This window comes from Galeopterus variegatus, unplaced genomic scaffold, assembly GCF_000696425.1.
Source record: "Galeopterus variegatus unplaced genomic scaffold, G_variegatus-3.0.2 Scaffold987, whole genome shotgun sequence".
In the NCBI taxonomy this organism is placed as follows: Eukaryota; Metazoa; Chordata; class Mammalia; order Dermoptera; family Cynocephalidae; genus Galeopterus; species Galeopterus variegatus.
The window spans coordinates 90,150-98,662 of NW_007727098.1; the positions used below are offsets into that span (position 1 = coordinate 90,150).

The 8,513-nt window shown below is 50.5% G+C and overlaps 2 long non-coding RNA genes across 2 annotated transcripts; both read right to left on the reverse strand.

Moving 5' to 3' along the window:
* Positions 1-1,457: 1,457 nt before the first annotated feature.
* LOC103591555 lies at positions 1,458-4,183 on the reverse strand. Its single transcript, XR_550586.1, has 2 exons — positions 3,937-4,183; positions 1,458-2,432 (listed from the first exon to the last, which is right to left on the reverse strand). It is a non-coding gene; the product is annotated as an uncharacterized LOC103591555 (long non-coding RNA).
* A 2,666-nt stretch (positions 4,184-6,849) lies between these two features.
* On the reverse strand, positions 6,850-8,499 carry LOC103591556. The gene is made up of 2 exons (XR_550587.1): positions 8,225-8,499; positions 6,850-7,522 (listed from the first exon to the last, which is right to left on the reverse strand). It is a non-coding gene; the product is annotated as an uncharacterized LOC103591556 (long non-coding RNA).
* Between the last annotated feature and the right edge of the window lie 14 nt (positions 8,500-8,513).

Below are 8,513 nucleotides of genomic sequence, written 5' to 3' on the forward strand. Positions count from 1 at the left end.
TATATATATATATATATATATACATATATATATGTATATATATATATATATATATAGAGAGAGAGAGAGAGAGAGAGAGAGAGAGAGAGAGAGAGAGAAAGTTACATTAATGAACTGGCTCATGGGCCTGTGGGGCCTAGCAAGTCTGAAATCTGCAGGACAGACCAGCAGGTGGGAAATTCAGGCACAAGCTGCGGTTGTAGTTTTGAGTTAGAAGGCTGTCTGCAAGCAGAATTCCTTCTTCCTTGGGGGATCCTAGTCTTTTCTCTTAAGGCCTTGAACTGATTGGATGAGGCCCGCCACATTCTGGAGGGTGATCTGCTTACAGTCCAGCAATTTAAATGTTAATCTCATTTTAAAACCTTCACAGCAACATGTAGACTGGTGTTTGATCAAAGATCTGGGCACCACAGCCTGGTCAAGGTGACATACAACTTTCACTACCACATTAAGTCAGCACCTGGGGACTTGGTACGAAGAGTCAGGACACCAGGCTCGAACCCACCTCTGACAGTTGTCAGCCTTATGATCCTGGACAGATCCCCTGTGCAAGTCCCTCAGCCTTCTGAGTCGTGTGTGCACGCACATGCGCGCGTGTGTATTACTGAGAGCATTGAATGAGCTCATGTCTGTGAACTCATCGTGAAACAGAAAGTATTACAGTCTTATCACTTCTCACTCTAATGGGAGTGAGTTTATCAGGTACTTTCCTGTCTATATGTCCGACATATAATCTTCCCAAGCCCCTATAGGGGATGGCACTATTGATTTGCCATCAATAGCATGGGCATTTCACATCTTCAATCAGCAGAAATCAGTGTGGATTCACCTCTGAAACACACTTAATAAACACTTATTGCCTGAAAAGGCAGCCGTTCCCTACACATATCACACAAACTTTTGGTGTCCTACTCAGCTCTCCAAGAACCCAGGAAAGAAGGAAGAAAGCATCTCAACAGACTGGCCAGCTGGATGACAGAGAGGACCTTGGATGCCCTCCAGCCCCGCAGTCTTACTTCACAAAGCAGGCAACTGAGGCTCTGAGAGGTACCTGACCACCAAGCCTGGTGGCTGAGCTCTAGCTGACCCACGACCAGCATCTGGCCTTCCATCAAGCGTGACATCTACTATCACTACTTGGGACAAAAGTCGCTGTGAAGGCATACCCCTCCTCCACTCTGTCACACCTTTTCCAAAGTAGACACCAGATGGATCAGAGATTTAAATGCAAAATGATTTGCACGTAAAAAAAATGAAACCATAAAAATGCAGAAGTAAGTATGGTGGCATTTCAAAAATAATTTTGAGGTACGAAGGACTTCTATAAACATGACAGAAAGCCCCAGTAGCCATAAAAAATAAATAATAAAGTAAACCATGTACAGAAGAAAAAATCCTGCATGGAGAAAAGGCATGGTAAACAAAGTTGAAAGAAAATAATAAACTAGGAAGAAATATTTGCAACCCACAGCACCGACAAGGAGACAATTTCTTTAATATGTAAAGAGCTCTTATAAGTAGCTTTTTAAAAATGATCTACACCCCAATACAAATAGACAATTCACAGAAAGGTAACTGAAAAAGAAATACAGATGTACCCAAAGATGTTAATCCTCAATCATAGCAAGAGAAATGCACGGTATAAGTACAATGAGGCACTTTTTCACCTCGCAGGCTGGCAAGTGTCAAAGCTAGAAATAGATTGTGTTGGTGGGCGTGGGGGGAGACAGGGTATCCACACATCTTGGGGGAAGTGCAAACCGATCAGCCTCCAAGGAGGACAAATCCCTTGTTCATTGAAGTTAGTAGGGCACACATACTTTGTTCCAGCAATTCCATAGCTAAGCACCCGCCCTTCAAAGGACATGTGCACGTGCATTCCAGCCCTGGAAGCCGCCTACATTTTCATCAGCAGGGACTGCCGCCGTAGATATAATGTGGTAAATAAATAGGAACAACAAGTTATGTAACGTCCATATGCTGGCATGCTCTGCGGCCATTGCCAGGGACGAAGCAGCTCTCTGTAAACTGATACAGACCATATTATTCACGACACGTCGTGAGCTGGCAGCAGAGTCCAGGGAGTGGCGGCAGCAGGCCCCCACCTGCTGGGGAGGATGGCTGCGTGTTTGTCACTTCCCCTAGTCCCGCCTCACCTCTTCTCTCTCCTCAAACCTCCCACTTGCTTCCTCCCATGAGCTGGTAACACTGCTCCCTATGCCTGAGGACGAAAGAGCCTCCCAGCTCCCTGCCTGGTCTCCCAGGCCTGCGACTGGGTCCGCTGCCGTCCTGTGGGTGGACTGTCCACTGCCATCTAAGGCGGCCGCTGTTGGTACCGCTCATCTCTCTGGCCCAGGCCGGCATTTTGCTCCTGCAGGATCTCCTCTTGGGATCGTGTCATCAGCACACAAACAAGCTGGAATATCTCTCATCTTAAAAAAAAAAAAGAAAAGCTGTCTCTCAATGTTGCTCTCTGCCCGTCTCTGCTCCCCTGCGTAGCAGACCCCCTGGGAAGAGTCGTCCACAATCTACCATGCCCTTGTCCTGCGCTCCTGCAAGCCCACCCCCGGGCTGTCACTCTCACGCTCCTCTGCTTGTGTCCAGCTTCCCAGCGCCACCCCATCGCTGACCCCATGGTCAACCCTGAGTCCTCTTCCAGCCACCGCTCCTTCCTTCCTGAGACCCTTCCTTCCTGAGACCCTTCCTTCTCTGGCTCTCTGGATGCCACCTTCTCTTGATTCTTATGACTCACCGGCTGCTCTTCTTGTCCCCTTTGCTGGCTCCTCCTCATCCTCATCCTCTAACTGCTGGGGGGCTGCAGGGTCAGTCCTGACCTCCTCTCTTTGCTATCTACACTGTCCCCCTGGATAATATCTTTAAGTGCCACCCCTTGGTCGATGACGTCTAAACATACGTCTCCAGCCATTCTTCTTTGCTTGGGGGTCCCGTAAGCATCTCCAATCTACTGTATCCGAAAGCAGACCCTGCATTTCCCCAGCCCCTCCCTCGGTCCTCGCGTCCCACGCAGTAGGATCATGCCGGTTGCTCTGGCCAAAATCTTCAGAGCCAGATGCCACTCATCTTTTTCTCCCAGAGCCCACATCCAACCTATCAGCAAATTCTGGGATTCTGTCCTCAAAATGTGTCCAGAAACAACCACCGCTCGCCACTCTGCCTCTGCCATCCTGGTCTGGTCTGAGCCTCTGTCACTCTTGCTTGGATGACAGCAACAGCGTCCTCATGATGCTCCTCGGTCCTTCCCGTTAGCCTGTACAACCTGCTGTCTACACAGTGGCCAGGCTGACCCTTTAACAACTTAAATCGGATCAAGTCATTCTTCTAGTGACGTTCCCCAACGTTGTCTCGTCTCAGATCAAAGCCGAAGCCCTTACCTTCCGAACTGCACCGCCCTGCTGACCCACGTCCTCCACTCTCCCTCGCACCCAACCCCAGACATCCAAAGCCCACCCCGACCTCTCCTAGAATCCTCTCCCCCCAGCCACCCACACGGCTCACTCCGTCAGGCCCTTCAGATTTCTGCTCATGTGTCCAGGAGACTCTAGAGCCGTGGCCAGGGCTGCCGGGCAGAAGCTGGGTCTGGCTAGGGGGGCAGGAGTCACAGAGGAAGGAGTGGCTGCCAATGATGCTGCTGCCCGGGGCACGACAAGAGCAGAAGAAATGTCCTTCCCCACCCCACACTCTCTTCTTCCTCACTGTCCCTCCGTGTCTTGTTGGCCAAACCTGGCCAGACACCAGTCAGCAAAAGATCCTGGGATGTAGTTCCCAGCAGTACAGAGCAGGGAGGGACAGGGAATAGATCTAAGGGCAGAGGCCACGGCCATACAAAAATATACCCCCATGCAAATGACAGGCCTCCACATGTGCTGACTCGTCAGCCTCTAACGAGGGAGGGGTCAGGTGACGCGATTCTCTAACCTGCGCAGCTAAAGAACAGACTTGGGACCGACGGTCCTGGGGAGGTGGAGACTGTCCTTGATGCTCCGTGAGAAACTGCTGTTCTCCTGCAACCTAATCACAAGAGTCACAGACAAATTTGCCAGCCTCAGTGTTGACCACAGGGAGCACAGGGGTCTTTGGCACATGCTCTGCATTGACAGTGAGCCCCACACCCAACCCTCCCTGCACACAAATATCTTGGTCACCCAAAGAAACTCCTGCATCCATCCTCATAAGATGTTGGGAACCCTTTGCATTCCGGTGAATGAGCTCTTCAATGACAGGGAAATGTCCTCTTACGCAAGTCAAAGAACGATGAACTTTGTCATTGTGCTGTATTTTTTGACCGAGAGGGTGAAAAGCTACAATGAGTAGGGACAGAAGAAAATGAGGCAAGGCCTTTTTCACATGGTGCAATCGGGAGTGTGTGTTGCGACGCTCTGAAAGAACCTTATGCAAGCCCACGGTACCGAGTCCTACTTGGAAAGTTTCTCGCTCCCTGTTCTCTCCCCAAGACCTCATGCAATTCTTAGGAGTTATGTTTAGGAACATCTTACAAAATACCTTTTGATCCACATGGCATAAGCAGAGTTGTCAAAAACCACTGTGTCCTTGAGAACAGCCCTGACTGCCCAGAGTCCTCAAACTCAGCATCTCGGTGGGCTTAGGGCACAGAATGTGCATTTATTGATTATGGTATGAAGTGCTGAGGTGCAAGGGCAGAGACAGACCCTGGCAGGGATGTGCATGGGTTTAACTGGCAGTTTGGTTGGGCCCTTCTGGAAGGGACACAGCTTCCTCAGAGAACCAGGATGATGCTGTGCCTCTCCAACATGCCCAAGCCTGTACACACCTGAAAATCTGGGTCACAAGCTGGCACTCTGCTCTCCAAACACTGCTAATCCCAAGGGCATAGCATGTAAATGCATTTTTCTCTGGAGTCTTGTTGAAAAGTCACAGCTGGCATTCTAGAGGCCAGATCCGGGTACCAGCCGCAAGTCATGAGACTGGGTGCCGTCTGTGGTGCTGGCAAACCAGAGCTGCGGGCAGACCCCCACGTGAGTTGTGGTCCAATGTGCACTGCGGTATAGGACCTCTGAGGCCAGTGTAATTACCAAAGTAATCTTATTTGCTTGGGAAGTTATTACAATTAATTTGCGTTATTTAATCATGTACCGATAGACAGGTGAGAGAGAAGTCAGAAATCAGCCATGAGCCATATTCAGGGAATAGCGGTATTCAAAATTTCCCAGGGTTAATCAGTATGCTTATTGCATGTTCAAAGCTCATAACTAAGTGTAGAACCAACACACACAGATCTTTAGTCAAATTCTGCAATTTAGGGAGTCCAAACCATCCACACCGACGGGAGGCAATGGCAGAGCACTACGACAAAAGCCACATGGGACACTCTGTAAAACAATTAAGAAGGCATTGTCGGCAGAACTGAAGACTTTATCCCCAGCTAGTGCTGTTTACATGGCAGCTACTCTTAGCCAGGAAGGAAGCATGATTGCTGGGATTACCTACTCTTTATTTAGCAAACAGACACCTCCCCACCGCACAGTGCTGTGTGGTCACACCCACCCTGCTTGCTGAGTCTGTCATTCTGTAGAGCTGCTGAGTGTGAGTTTAGGCACAGAGCTGATCAAGACACTAGGCCATTCTCTAGAGAGGAGACATGCACAGCAAATCTGTCACTTGGGAGAACATTGCTACAGAGTTCACCTTTACATTAATCCAAAGTACTTGTTGGATTTCATGATCAGGACTGCCTTGTGGTTGACTGGCACTGTGGATGAAGAGCAACCCGAAACACAGATAAAAGAGGTGGCCAGCTCGGGTGCTCCAGAAAATCAAAACGGACCCAACAAGGAGCAGTCAGGAGCTGTGCCGTCCTGCTGGTCCTGGGCCCCTGCCTCCACCTCTCCCTGTGCATCAATACTAATAACTCCATTTGTACCAGGGCGCACAAGCTGTCACAAGGTTACACAATCGGTGCCCAAGCTTAAAGGAAAATAAAACTGGAACGTGACTCTCCACCCTGGTTTTCATGATTAGATAACCTCCCTCAGCTTGGTTGATATCCAGTGAGTTACCAAAGCATTTATAGAGCCCTGAGTCCAACGTTGTTCGTTAGTTTTTCTAAGAGTCGCTTTTTGCAGAGAATTGTATGGGGCTGGGACTCAAGTCATGCTGCTGAAGCATGCGAGGTGGTTCCCTCTGCAGCCCACGTACCTGGCCAAACTCTCTCATCCTTCCATCTATCAGAAGGACAGGAGCAGACTCGGTGAATGAGTCACTGGCCTTGGCTGCAAACTTTAAGTTGGGGGGGCGGGGCAAAACCCCAGTCATCAAGATTAATAATATTTAGTGCAATAGTTTTCTAAAAATCAAAAATTTCACATCAAGACAGGTTCAGTAATGGTACTGAGCTGGGCAATACTGGAGCCTGAGGCAAAAGGTAAAGTCAGTAATACTGCCTTTATTTAAAATTTTTTAAAAAAATTAAAAATTTTGTTCAGCACAGATTTTATTGCATTAATTTTAAGAAGGAGGTCAGAGGTAGGGCATTCAGAAACAGTGGTTGTCAGGGGCCATCATATGGACGACATCGCGTGGGCATGCCACATTTAGCTACTGGCTAAGATAACCATGCAAACCAAGGTGGAGGGGAAGATGGGGTTTCCAGAAAGTTCTCCAAAGACAATTACTGTGTCCCCTCCATTCTAAAGATCCACTGATCAGAAGATGTATGATCAATTTATTAATATCTTTTCAGAAGAAAAAAATGGCTGATAAGCTTCTTCTGACATCCTCTATAAGAAACACCCGGATTTCAGAATTAACATATGGCACCAAAAAAGAAAAAGGCTCTTAAACTGCAGGCAATACAGTAAAATGTTTTAATTTAGGATTCTGAGGCACTAAAGCCTGCACTCCAACAAAATAAATTAAGTTATTCACAAATGATTGTACATATTTACACAAGTCAATTGACAAAAGCACACATTATAACAATTGCTAAAAACTGCCGCATAAAGAAAACACTTAGCGTGAGGAGTATCACTGTGGCTTTCTCCTTCTGAACCCTTCCCAGCCCAGGGCACCTCGCAGGGGCTCCTCCCAGACTCACCTACCCATAGGCTTGCTCCCATCTGAGCAATCCGTGCTTCCTTTCAAAACCAGTTCTCATCAAATGGAGTGATTTATGCAACCGAGGAAATTGTCATTGTGACAGAGATTAAACTTTTAAGCTAAGAGGTGACACAAATGACAACTGGGGAGTAATTTTTAGCGGGTGAGGGTGGGCTCCCTTGGTCCTTTAAACTACATCAGACAGGCTAAAGGCCTACTCTTTTCTGTTTTGAGCATTTAAGGAATAATACAGCTTTGCTGAGTCTCTTTTCCTTTAGCAAGGTGCCAGCTGGGAAAAGGCCTAGAAACGCCACACCTGGGGGGCGGGATGGCTACTTGCTTGTTGAAGCCAGACAGGGTCCTCAGGAGCATCTGGGTCCCTGTCAGGCGGGTGGGGGACGTGGGGATCTTCCAGTCTGGCTTCATTCTGGATTGGAGAGCAGGGAAGCAAAAAAAGGGGGGGGGGGGGAGAAAGAATATAAACCCACCCAAAGCCACCCACCCCAATGACCCAAAGACCCACCCAGGCTGTGCGGATTTTACACACTTGGCTGGAACTTGGGTTGGAAAAGGAAAAGGGAAAGACGCAGGAACAAGGCTGCTTCTCCCCGCGTGAGGGTTCGCCCTTTCCCGAGGGGGTGTCCCCTGAAGTGGGCTAACACGCCCCCTCCAGGGACCCCTGCGGAGGCCTGCACCTGCAGGGGACTTAAGGTCATCGTCTCAGCAGCCCCCGTGGTGTCCCCAGAGCGGCCCCTGTCGCGTTCTTTCTCCAGGTGGTCTCCCTGCGTTACCGGGAGCAGCTGAGCTGACGTCCGCGTTCAGGAAGCTCCCGTGACTTTGGGGTCCTCAGAAACTACCTCAGGAGGGAAGCGACCCCCGACCCAGCCCTCACCCTGAGGAGGCGAGTCCACGCCATCCTGGGGCGCACCTGGGGGGGACACACCGTCCCCACCCCCAAGAGCCCCTCACGGGCCCTCGGCAACGGGCGGTGCCCTATCGCCAACCCGCGGCCCTCAAGGACCATGACAGCACGCGGAGCCCTCTCCCGGGTTTCCGGACCCTCTCCCCGCCCACTTTTTCCGCAGTCCGGGGACCCCCGCGTTTCCCGCGGCGCGGGACACGCACTCACCGCGGATCCACTGCGCAGCCCTTCAGGAGCAGGGTGGGGCGGGGATGACAAGGCCGCGCTGTCCCAGGGACGCAGGCCTCTGTGCGCACTGGGGTCCGCAGCCCGCCGCCCCCGAACCCGGAGGTGCCCGGCGCTGCCGCGTCTGCGGCGGGGACACGGGCGTGTTTCAGGGGATCGGGCATAAACAGGGACACTGGGAGATGACACCGATCAGAAATCAGCTCCGAGCGAGTCTCCAGCCGCCTCCGCCGCAGGGGACCGGGCGCGGCGACCCGGGGGGCGGCGTTGG